Below are 13,021 nucleotides of genomic sequence, written 5' to 3' on the forward strand. Positions count from 1 at the left end.
TAAAAGAAGCGATAACTCTCTTATATACATTAGAAAAGTAGTGTCTCCCAGTTTCTTCTCACTTTTCTCTTGATCACGTCTACATTAAAAGAAGCAATAACTCTCTTATATACTTTAGAAAAGTAATGCCTTCCGATTTTCTCTCACTTTCCTCTTGATCCCATTTGCATTAAAAGAAGCAATAGTTCTCTTATATACTTTAGAAAAGTAGTACCTCCTAGTTTCCTCTCACTTTCCTCTTGATCCTATCTGCATTAAAAGAAGTAATAACTCTTTTATATATTTTAGAAAAGTAGTACCTCCCAGTATTCTCTCACTTTCCTTTTGATCAAGTCTGCATTAAAAGAAGCAATAACTCTCTTATATGCTTTAGAAAAGTAGTGCCTCACAGTTTCCTCTCACTTTCCTCTTGATCCCATTTGCATTAAATGAAGCAATAGCTCTCTTATATACTTTAAAAAAAGTAGTGTCTCACAGTTTCCTCTCACTTTCCTCTTGATCCCATTTTCATTAAAAGAAGCAATAACTCTCTTATATACTTTAGAAAAGTAGTACATTCCAGTTTTCTCTCACTTTAACTCTCTTATATACTTTAGAAAAGTAGTGCTTCCCACTTTCCTCTCACTTTTCTCTTGATGTCATCTGCATTATAAGAAGTAATAACTCTCTTGTATACTTTAGAAAAATAGTACCTCCCAGTTTCCTCTCAGTTTCCTCTTGATCCCGTCTGCACTAAAAGAAGCAATAACTCTCTTATATACTTTAGAAAAGTAGTGCCTCTCAGTTTCCTCTCATTTTTCTTTTGATCTCGTCTGCATTAAAAGAAGTAATAACTCTTTTATATACTTTAAAAAAGTAGTGCCTCCCAGTTTCCTCTCACCTTTCTCTTATATTCTTTAGAAAAGTGGTGCCTCCCAATTTCCTCTCACCTTCCTCTTATCACCGTCTGCATTAAAAGAAGCAATAACTCTCTCATATACTTTAGAAAAGTAGTGCCTCCCAATTTCCTCTCACTTTCCTTTTGATCCCGTTTGCATTAATATACATATATATATATATATATATATATATATATATATATATATATATATCACATGCACACACTCCAAAAATGCTCTGCTCCATCAGGTGAAAGAGCAAGAGTAGAAAATGATGGGTCCATTGTAGTTTCTTTAACTATAAAATATATTTAAAAAATATTAAAAATTATATAAATAAATTCTTTAGTTCGATTCTAGTTTGATTCTTGATAAAGAATTAAAATCAAACTAAAATAATAAATACAATAATACAAGTTCATTTTGATATAATTTGCTTTTTATGGTAATGAACTTTTTTGTTTTAAGTTTCGGTATAGTTTCTCATTTGATTCGGAAATTTAGGAATCGTGCCAAGTCCTATCAGTTAAAGTATTTTTATTTTTTATTTTTATTTTTTATAATTTGATTCTTCTACAAGAGTTGTCCTTATGAGGGAAAATTTGACAAATTCTAATTCCCTGTTTGTGTCAGCATTCTGCATTTATATATATCATTTTCATTGAAACTTCCTGTAAGCTATAGTCAATAATTATAACTTAAAAAGTCTTTAGGCCTCTCTTATATTTACCTTTTTTTTGTTCGTATTTAAAAGAAAGTAGAGAAAAATATCTGAAGAATATATATAGATAATTAAGGGATGGCAATTTGTCAAATTTTTGTGGATATTTCTTTTGAACAAAATCTAATAGAATAAATTTAATAATATATAATTGAATTTGAAATAAATTTAGATTTGAAAATTAATACATGTGACGCATTTAGATTGGATTAAAATTTTATATGTTAGGTATCTATTACCTCGCAGTCACTTCCCGGGAAGGTCACCCATCGCTCTGACTCTCGGCTCATTTAACTTTTAATGTTTTGTTTTTCTTACTTATAGTTAATTATCTGGCAATTACTAATTATTTGCTTTCAGGGTATATCTAGGTGTCTTAGATGTGGTTCTAATCTTCTTAATTGTCCGGACCGACATCGATCACCGGAACAGTAAAATGTATCAGGCTATGCAAATAAGGGTGTTACATGATGCGTTCGGGTTGGGTTCAAATTTTATATGTTAAATATCTATTACTCAAATTCGTTTATATAAATACTTATTTAAATATAAAATATATTTAAATTTGTAACAAAGTTATAAATTTGTAATAAATAAAATAGTTGTTAATGAATAGGATTATAATTTCATATCTATTTATATAAATGTAAATTTTTTTATTTAATTAAATAGTTAATCTTTGAATAATAATTTTATAATTATGTTAAGATTTTTTTGTTTATCCTATTATTCTTCCCTCCCTCCTGCACATATATAATTAAAATAATTTTTTTATATTATAAGTTTGTAAATATTTAGAAAAATTAATAAAATAAATTAGTAAAAGTTAGATTTAGTGTTTAAGGTTTTTATTAATTTTATTATAATAAATTAAATAATTTTTTAATGAATTAATAGTGTTAAGATTATAGAATTATTATGTTAGAAATTATAATAAGATTTTTTTTTGTACAAGTAGAATTATTATTACATTAATATTAAAATTTTAATTTATATTTGTAATTAAAATTATTTATAAATTTAACAATGAATATATTTCACTAAAAATTATTAGTAACAAATTAATAAGATATTGCCATTACTAAATTATAAGCAAAGTAAATTATATTACTAAAAATTATTAACCATATTATGAATTAGTAATAATATATATATATATATATATATATATATATATATATATATATATATATATATCTTGATAAATATATTTTTATAGATATTTTTACAAATAATAAAAACGGTTTTTTTTTTCAAACCTAATATTCCCCTTCACATACACACGCTAACTTAATGGAATTGACTAATTGACAAAAGACTACAAAGCTGAAGTTGAGTCAATAAATTAATGAAGAGTTGCTTTAGAAATGTAGTGCCTCCCAGTTTCCTTTCACTTTTCTCTTGATCCTATATGCATTAAAAGAAGTGATAACTTTCTTATATACATTAGAAAAGTAGTGTCTCCTAGTTTCTTCTCACTTTCCTCTTGATCTCGTCTACATTAAAAGAAGCAATAACTCTCTTATATACTTTAGAAAAGTAATGCCTTCCGGTTTCCTCTCACTTTCCTCTTGATCCCATTTGCATTAAAAGAAGCAATAGCTCTCTTATATACTTTAGAAAAGTAGTACCTCCTAGTTTCCTCTCACTTTCCTCTTGATCCTGTCTGCATTAAAAGAAGTAATAACTCTTTTATATACTTTAGAAAAGTAGTACCTCCCAGTATTCTCTCACTTTCCTCTTGATCAAGTCTGCATTAAAAGAAGCAATAACTCTCTTATATGCTTTAGAAAAGTAGTGCCTCCCAGTTTCCTCTCACTTTCCTCTTGATCCCATTTGCATTAAAAGAAGCAATAGCTCTCTTATATACTTTAAAAAAGTAGTGTCTCCTAGTTTCCTCTCACTTTCCTCTTGATCCCATTTTCATTAAAAGAAGCAATAACTCTCTTATATACTTTCGAAAAGTAGTACCTCTCAGTTTTCTCTCACTTTAACTCTCTTATATACTTTAGAAAAGTAGTGCCTCTCACTTTCCTCTCACTTTCCTCTTGATCCCGTCTGCATTAAAAGAAGTAATAACTCTCTTGTATACTTTAGAAAAATAGCACCTCTCAGTTTCCTCTCAGTTTCCTCTTAATCCCGTCTACATTAAAAGAAGCAATAACTCTCTTACATACTTTAGAAAAGTAGTGCCTCTCAGTTTCCTCTCATTTTCTGTTTGATTCCGTCTGCATTAAAAGAAGTAATAACTCTTTTATATACTTTAGAAAAGTAGTGCCTCCCAGTTTCCTCTCACTTTCCTCTTGATCCCATTTGCATTAAAAGAAGCAATAACTCTCTTACATACTTTAGAAAAGTAATGCCTCTCAGTTTCCTCTCATTTTCCTTTTGATTCCGTCTGCATTAAAAGGAGTAATAACTCTTTTACATACTTTAGAAAAGTAGTGCCTCCCAGTTTCCTCTCACTTTCCTCTTGATCCCATTTGCATTAAAAGAAGCAATAACTCTCTTATATTCTTTAGAAAAGTAGTGCCTCCCAATTTCCTCTCACCTTCCTCTTATACCGTCTGCATTAAAAGAAGCAATAACTCTCTCATATACTTTAGAAAAGTAGTGCCTCCCAATTTTCTCTCACTTTCCTTTTAATCCCGTTTGCATTAATATATATATATATATATATATATATATATATATATATATATATATATATATATATATATATATATATATCGCATGCGCACACTCCAAAAATGCTCTACTTCATCAGGTGAAAGAGCAAGAGTAGAAAATGATGGGTCCATTGTAGTTTCTTTAACTATAAAATATATTTAAAAAATATTAAAAATTATATAAATAAATTCTTTAGTTCGATTCTAGTTTGATTCTTGATAAAGAATTAAAATCAAACTAAAATAATAAATACAATAATACAAGTTCATTTTGATATAATTTGCTTTTTATGGTAATGAACTTTTTGGTTTTAAGTTTCGGTATAGTTTCTCATTTGATTTGGAACTTTAGGAATCGTGCCAAGTCCTATCAGTTAAAGTATTTTATTTTTTATTTTTTTATTTTTTTTTTAATTTGATTCTTCTACAAGAGTTGTCCTTATGAGGGAAAATTTGACAAATTCTAGTTCTCTTTTTGTGTCAGCATTCCGCATTTATATATATCATTCTCATTGAAACTTCCTGTAAGCTATAGTCAATAATTATAACTTAAAAAGTCTTTAGGCCTCTCTTATATTTACCTTTTTTTTGTTCGTATTTAAAAGAAGGTAGAAAAAAAATATCTGAAGAATATATGCAGATAATTCAGGGATGGCAATTTGTCAAATTTTTGTGGATATTTCTTTTGAACAAAATCTAATAGAATAAATTTAATAATATATAATTGAATTTGAAATAAATTTAGATTTGAAAATTAATACATGTGACGCATTTAGATTGGATTAAAATTTTATATGTTAGGTATCTATTACCTAAATTCATTTACATAAATACTGATTTAAATATAAAATATATATTTTTATAATATTTATAAATTTTTATATATTTTATTTTAAATAAATAGAATTTAAATATTTATGAAATTATTACTTTTCTAAAATATAAATTATTAATAAAAAATAATTTTTATATAATGTTTGAATATTTTTTGAGTAATAATCAAGTTTGGGACATATTCAGATAGTTGAAAATAGATTTTAATTGCGTTTGAGATAATTTAGAGTTTTAAGAATGTTAATCGAGTTCAGATGATTTTCGCGAGTAACCTAATTTACCATCCTCAGGAGAAAGTCTCGTTTCTTATTTTTTTTTCAATAAATTATCATTTTTTTATTTTTACCATCCCTTACTGCCGCTTCCTCCACTTGCTCTTCCCTCTTTTTTTGGCGCTGAAGGTTACTCTTCCTCAAATTTCAATTTTGTTCGCCTGTTCCATTTCCTTTTTTCACACGAGAGTTTAGTTGAGTTTTCACGTACTTGTTTCATATGAAGATCCATCACCCACCAAAAATCACTTTACAATGCTATAAAATTTCTATAAGAAGGAACCAAGAAATTAGAGTAGGAGTGTAGGTCATTAAGATTCTAATTAAGAAGGAACTAAGAAATTAGAACGGAAGTGTAGGTCCTCTTGTGAGACGTAAGAGAACAAATAAATCAAAGCACAGTATAGGTCCATTTGTAAGACTCCAAGAAGAGACCAATAAATTAGAATAAAGTGTAAATCCTTTTGTAAGACTTCAAGAAGGAACTAAGAAATTAGTGCAGAGTTTAAGTATTACACAACTGGTAAAAAAGAAACAAATTATGGGTCAAAAAGAAACAATTGTGGGTCCAAGGAACAATATCATTTCTTCTTTTTTGGCATTATTTTGTGAATGTTTTTGCGTGTATTTCTTTTATTATTGAGGATTTAATTGAATTTAAACTTGAAAATTTATAATTTTAAAGCTAATTACAATTTTATAAAATTAAAATTGAATGATTTCCATGGTTGCGTATGATGATGGAACAATGGTTCATACTTAATTAACTATAGATTATAGTTACTGAGTTCAAAATCTTAAAATAAATAACCTAAATTATAGAGGACTCCACAATTGCTGCAAAAAAGAGATACAATGGACACCTCAAGTTTATGAATGAACCCACCTTTCCTTTCTAGTATCCAGTTAAAGTATTTCTATTTTTTTCTTTTTTAATTTGACACTAGAAAAGTTGTCCCATGAGAGAAAATTTTAAAAATTTCTTAATTATTTCATATAAAGATTCATTGTCCACTCGAATTCATTTTGCAATCTTCTAGTAAAACTCTAAGAAGGAACCAATAAATTAGAGCAAGAGTGGGTCTTTTCGTAAGACTCAAGAAGGAACAAAAGAATTAGAGTAATGGTGTAAGGTGATTCTATAAGACTCCAAGAAGGAATCAAGAAATTAGAAAATTTGTATAGATCCATTTGTAGTATTCAAGAAGAAACAAAGAAATTAGAGTAAGAGTATCTATAAGCTCCAAGAAAGAACCAAGAAATTATAACAGGAGAGTATGTCCTTTTGTAAAACTCAAGAAGTAATATAGAAATTAGAGCAGTAGTGTAGGTGATTATGTAAGACTCCAAGAAGGAAACAAGAAATTAGAGCATTTGTGTAGGTCCTTTTGTAAGATTCAAGAAGGAACTAAGAAATTAGGGCAGGTGTAACGCCCTCACCATAAGTAGTCCGTACATTTTATTGTTCCGACAACTAATGTCTGTTCGGACAGTTAAAATGTCTGGAACTACACCTAGACTATAGTGAGGAGGCATAAATTGAAGAAAAAAAAATGTTAAGAAAATATAGGAAAAATGTAGAGAAAAAAAAAATTAAAGTTTAGAGAATTTATAAATTGGTACAAAAATAATAAAAATAACCCAATATGCACTACTAAGGGCATTTTGGTTATTTCACCCCCAAAGGTGAATTTTGACCTAAATGTCAAAATAAAAAAAAAATTATTAGAGAATAAAATAATTAACATTAATTAAAATTTATGAAATAGATTAGGAAAATGAGAAGAGAAAAGAAAAGAAAAGAAAAGAAAGGAAAAGAAAAGAAAAGAAAAGAAAAGGCTTAGGAAAATTAAAAAAAAATATATATATATAAATAGGCACTAGAGGACAAACTCCCACCCACTTCCATCTTCTTTCTCCATTTCTTCCCTCTCTCTCTTTCCCTCATTTCCTCCATTGTTTTCAAGCTTCCAAGCTTGATTTTCCAAGCTTCTACCCATCAAAACCTTTAGCATCCTTCACAAAAAATACTCCCCACTCCATAAGGAAGCCATAGATACCCATAAGAAGCAAGAAAGTTGAGGTTTGGGAAGCTCAAGTAAGGTTAGTGCACTAATCCCTCTTCTTCTCTTTATTAAACATGAAAAGTACGTTTAGCTAAGCATAAGTACCATTAAAACAAAAAGAAAATCTAGAGGAAAGAACCCTTGAATTTTTGGCAGCCATGGAACTTGAAGTTTATTGCTTTTAAGTGATGAAAAATGGTTCCATCAGAATGTGTAATTAGTTGAAATGTTTGGGTGTTTGATTGTGTAGTGTTTGGCTAAATTTGAAACTTTGAAAACTAGTGTTTATGTAAATATTGAGGACTTTGTGTAAAATGTTGAAATTGACCTATTGGGATGAGATTGTTACTTATAGAAGTGTATTGCATGCAAATTGAAGTAAGAAAGTTGGAGGAGATTGAGTTTTGGAAGTGTTAATTTTCTGCAGGTTGTGTTTGTTGAGGGCAGTGTACATTTTAGGCCATAAATAAAATTGTGTGACCCCAATTAGTATGAGGCCAATTGGAGGTGAAACTAGACCCAAAATAGCCCATTTTCCATGAAGAAACCATGCCCAAATTCTGTCCAAAACTTGAGCTAAATACTACCCAAATTTGGATTTCCCTGCACCCAACCCAGAAAATGACCAAATGAACAGTACGTGTTCATTTGGTCTTAACTCTCTCTATACTGGTCCAAATGACATAAAATTTTACCCATGGAATGTTTAGACATAGGGCTACACTTTTCATGAAGACCGCTTAACCCAGTTTTGCCTTTAACCAATTCAAATTGTTAGCACAAGTTGGGTCACTGAAACTGCCAACCCAGAAAATGACCAAATGAACAGTACGTGTTCATTTGGTCATAACTCTCTCTATACTGGTCCAAATGACCTAAAATTTTACCCATGGAAAGTTTATACATAGGGCTACACTTTTCATGAAGACCACTTAACCCAGTTTTGCCTTTAACCAATTCAAATTGTTAGCACAAGTTGAGTCACTGAAACTGCCAACCAAGAAAATGACCAAATGAACAGTACGTGTTCATTTGGTCATAACTCTCTCTATACTGGTCCAAATGACCTAAACTTTTACCCATGGAAAGTTTAGACATAGGGCTACACTTTTCTTGAAGACCACTTAACCCATTTTTGCCTTTAACCAATCCAAATTGTTAGCACAAGTTGGGTCACTGAAACTGCCAACCCAGAAAATGTCCCAAAATACTATTCCATTGGTATTTTGACCATAACTTGAGTTCTATAACCCCAAATTCAGTGATTCAAAAACTGAAATTCATGTTTAAACATAGAGGAGCAATTGTTATGAAGGAATTGTGATTAAATAGACATCCCAACCTAGTCAAATTCCTAGATAAAGATAACACATCAACATGAACCTAAAGAAAGGTTCATGAGAAAAATGCTATATATGATAATTAAAATACTCATAAGGAGAATTAAATATTAAAAATGATATGAATATGTAAATTGGGACTAATGTCCTATTAATATGAAATTAATGGTACCAATGAACAGTACTAGAAAATAATAATAGTGAATAGCGTTAAATTAATTAAAAATGTTTAATTGCCCATAGTATACCTAGACTTATTTATTTAGTTTGGATAAATTGGTATACCAATTAGGGACTACAGATAGCAGTACTGCCTACCGAGAAAATCATGAACTGACAATATATGTCTGGTATGATTGTTCTACAGGCTATATGCCTACTTACGGGCCATTGTGCCTACCTTATTTCTAGCTGTACAAGCCTGACAGCGGGTCTCGTGCCCGACAGCTGGCCTCGTGCCTGACAGATGTATACAGGGTAGACATATGGCTGTCTAACCCGTATACTCCCGTGTATCTAGCTTTTATAATTTGTTATAGGTTTCTTGGGCATTGATAATAATTAATTAATAAATACTGAATATACAATAAGTAAACAGGAAAGATCCCAATAATTTTAATTGTTTCCAAAGTGTAATAAAAAAATGTAAAAGACCCAGAATTTATGATTTGTAAATATTAATTCAATTGTTTAATTATTGTTATTATAAATTATGCACCACTAAGCGTTATGCTTAGCGCATTGGTTTTCCATCGCGTAGTTACTGGAGATCGATCCAGGCCTGTGAGCCAGCACTGATGAGTGCCTTGACAGCTCGATCGGATCCGCCATTGTCCAGAGTCACCTCACCGGTCTTTGTATTTTGGTAGGGCCCATGTGTAGACTACTATTTTGGTTCATTATGTCTAGTCATGATGTAATTACTAGTTTATGATGTATTTTATTTTGGACTTGAAATGAAAACTTATAATTTATTATCTATGAATTTCCATATGAATGCAATAGATGACACTTCATTTTGAGATCTCATAAATAGTTGTGAATGATATGATAAAAGAGAATATGATATGGAAATATGTGAGATGACTATGAATATGTTAACACGTGATAGTGGAACCCGCCAGATGCTAATAAAACAGAGGAGGATCTGTCCGGGTCTCCACAGAAATAAGATAAAAAAAAAATCTACACATAAATTACCTGTTTTAAATGACATTAAATTTATAATAGACATGATAAGACAAGATAGGGTACTCCGGCACCGAATGTGGCACTTCTTGCTCGGCTATACAATAGACGGGTAAGGGGCGTCACATTTAGTGGTATCAGAGCAGAGGTTTAGGCAGTCCTCGAACTAAATAGTTAGAAATAGATAGAGTGCATCACATGCATGGGCCTTTAAATAGAGTCGATGTGACACTAATGCAGATCTGTTTCTTTGTCTGTTTTATAGGATCGATGGCATCTGATCCTTCAGAGCACGGACCTCTGAGACCGATAGAGGAGGAAGTAGAGAGTCACACACCTGCTCTTAGTTGGGGGAGAAGTGGTAGTAGAGCAGAGTCATCTCGAGGTACTGTGAGTAGGGCACAGCAGGCCTTCTATGAATAGATGATACAGCTGTTCCGTCAGATCGTCGGAGCTATTCCACAGCCATAGCCACAGCCACAGCCACCACCACCACCACCACCTGTACAACCACCTCCACCCCCACAGCCGCAACCTATACACAGATCTCCACTAGAGAGACTGCGAAAGTATGGGGCAATTGATTTCAGAGGTAAGAGGGATGATGATCCAGCCGCAGCAGAGTATTGGCTGGAGAGGACAAAGAGGGTATTACAGCAGTTGCACTGTACCCCAGAGCAGCAGTTGGAGTGTGCTCTATCACTGCTACAGGAGGATGCATATAGATGGTGGGTGACAGTATCTAGAGTGGTACAGCCTGCACAGATCACTTGGGATTTCTTTCTGGCTGAATTCAGAAAGAAATACATTAGTCATGTGTACTTAGAGGCCAGAAGGAGAGAATTCCTGGCACTGAGACAGAGGCAGCTGATAGTCTCCGAATATGAGCGGGAATTCGTGAGACTTAGTGGATATGCATTAGAGCTAATGCCTACAGAGGTTGATAAGTGCAGAAGGTTTGAGGATGGACTGAATGACAACATCAGGTTGATAGTGACATCTCACCACTTCACAGATTTCTCTCTATTAGTAGCATTAGCCCTTGATGTTGAGAGAGTCAAAAATGAAGAGCGATCGTAAAGGATAGGCAACGAAGAGAGGTCCCGGACAGGCCGCTTTAGTGCACGATTACTAGTAGTAAGAAGCATAAGGGTTCACAGAGCCAGACACAAGGCCAGAAGGGCCAGTCTGGAGTATCTATAGCTAGTTCGCCGGGTACAGTAATAAGAGAATCAATTTCAGTGCCAGAATGTACCCACTGTGGCAAGATACACAGAGGGGAGTGTCGACTGTTGACTAGTGGATGTTTCAGATATGGGTCTACGGATCATTTCATATGAAGTTGTCCACAGGGGAGTGTTCCCACTGCACTACCACCGACTGAGAGGTCTGCCCCGACAGTGCAAAGGGGTAGAAGACCTGTGAGACCTGAAACAGCTGGTACATCACAGAGGGCTTCTGAGACTACAGAACGGCTCGAGGCTGGAGTAGCACCCCGTGTGTATGCTATGGCTCGAGAGGAGCCAAATCTGGTAGACGTTATCAGAGGTACATTTCCTAATTATAATACCTTTAAGTATGTATTGATAGACCCTAATTATATTAGCCCCTATATATACATTGTATCTCCTATTGAAAAGAGGATACCGAGAGATGGGTTAGAAGATGACATGCTTATCACTAACCCTTTGAACCATAAGGTTATGGTAGATTATCAACCGAAAAGAATTGTATCAAAGATAATAGATGGAAATGAGAAGGAGGTTGTATATGTGATGAAAGAAGATGAGTACAGAACTGGTTGAAAAAAAAAAAAAAGAGTTAGCCTATTGGGATTATACCGTGGTGACTATGCAATGCTCTTGATGTTTGTGCTGTAAGCTGCAGATTACAGTACCGACTTGGGACTACTGTGTAGAGCTACGTATTTCCAATAGTAAATCGAGATAAGGATAAGATTGTAGAACTAGGATTAATAAGACAGACTAAAGAAAAAGTAAAGTATTATAACACAAAAAGGAGAAAAGACAAGGAGATAGCGGTCCCTCGATTATTTACACTATGTAAATTTCGAGGACGAAATTTTATTTAGAGGGGAAGAATTGTAACGCCCTCACCATAAGTAGTCCGTACATTTTACTGTTCCGACAACTAATGTCTGTTCGGACAGTTAAAATGTCTGGAACTACACCTAGACTATAGTGAGGAGGCATAAATTGAAGAAAAAAAAATGTTAAGAAAATATAGGAAAAATGTAGAGAAAAAAAAATTAAAGTTTAGAGAATTTATAAATTGGTACAAAAATAATAAAAATAACCCAATATGCACTACTAAGGGCATTTTGGTCATTTCACCCCCAAAGGTGAATTTTGACCTAAATGTCAAAATAAAAAAAAAAATTAGAGAATAAAATAATTAACATTAATTAAAATTTATGAAATAGATTAGGAAAATGAGAAGAGAAAAGAAAAGAAAAGAAAAGAAAGGAAAAGAAAAGAAAAGAAAAGAAAAGGCTTAGGAAAATTCAAAATTTGTCAAATTAAGGGATGGCAATTTGTCAAATTTTTGTGGATATTTCTTTTGAACAAAATCTAATAGAATAAATTTAATAATATATAATTGAATTTGAAATAAATTTAGATTTGAAAATTAATACATGTGACGCATTTAGATTGGATTAAAATTTTATATGTTAGGTATCTATTACCTCGCAGTCACTTCCCGGGAAGGTCACCCATCTGTCCGACTCTACTCATTTAACTTTTTATGTTTTGTTTTTCTTACTTATAGTTAATTATCTGGCAATTACTAATTATTTGCTTTCAGGGTATATCTAGGTGTCTTAGATGTGGTTCTAATCTTCTTAATTGTCCGGACCGACATCGATCACCGGAACAGTAAAATGTATCAGGCTATGCAAATAAGGGTGTTACATGATGCGTTCGGGTTGGGTTCAAATTTTATATGTTAAATATCTATTACTCAAATTCGTTTATATAAATACTTATTTAAATATAAAATATATTTAAATTTGTAACAAAGTTATAAATTTG

Source organism: Hevea brasiliensis, unplaced genomic scaffold (genome assembly GCF_030052815.1).
Source record: "Hevea brasiliensis isolate MT/VB/25A 57/8 unplaced genomic scaffold, ASM3005281v1 Scaf22, whole genome shotgun sequence".
Lineage (NCBI taxonomy): Eukaryota > Viridiplantae > Streptophyta > Magnoliopsida > Malpighiales > Euphorbiaceae > Hevea > Hevea brasiliensis.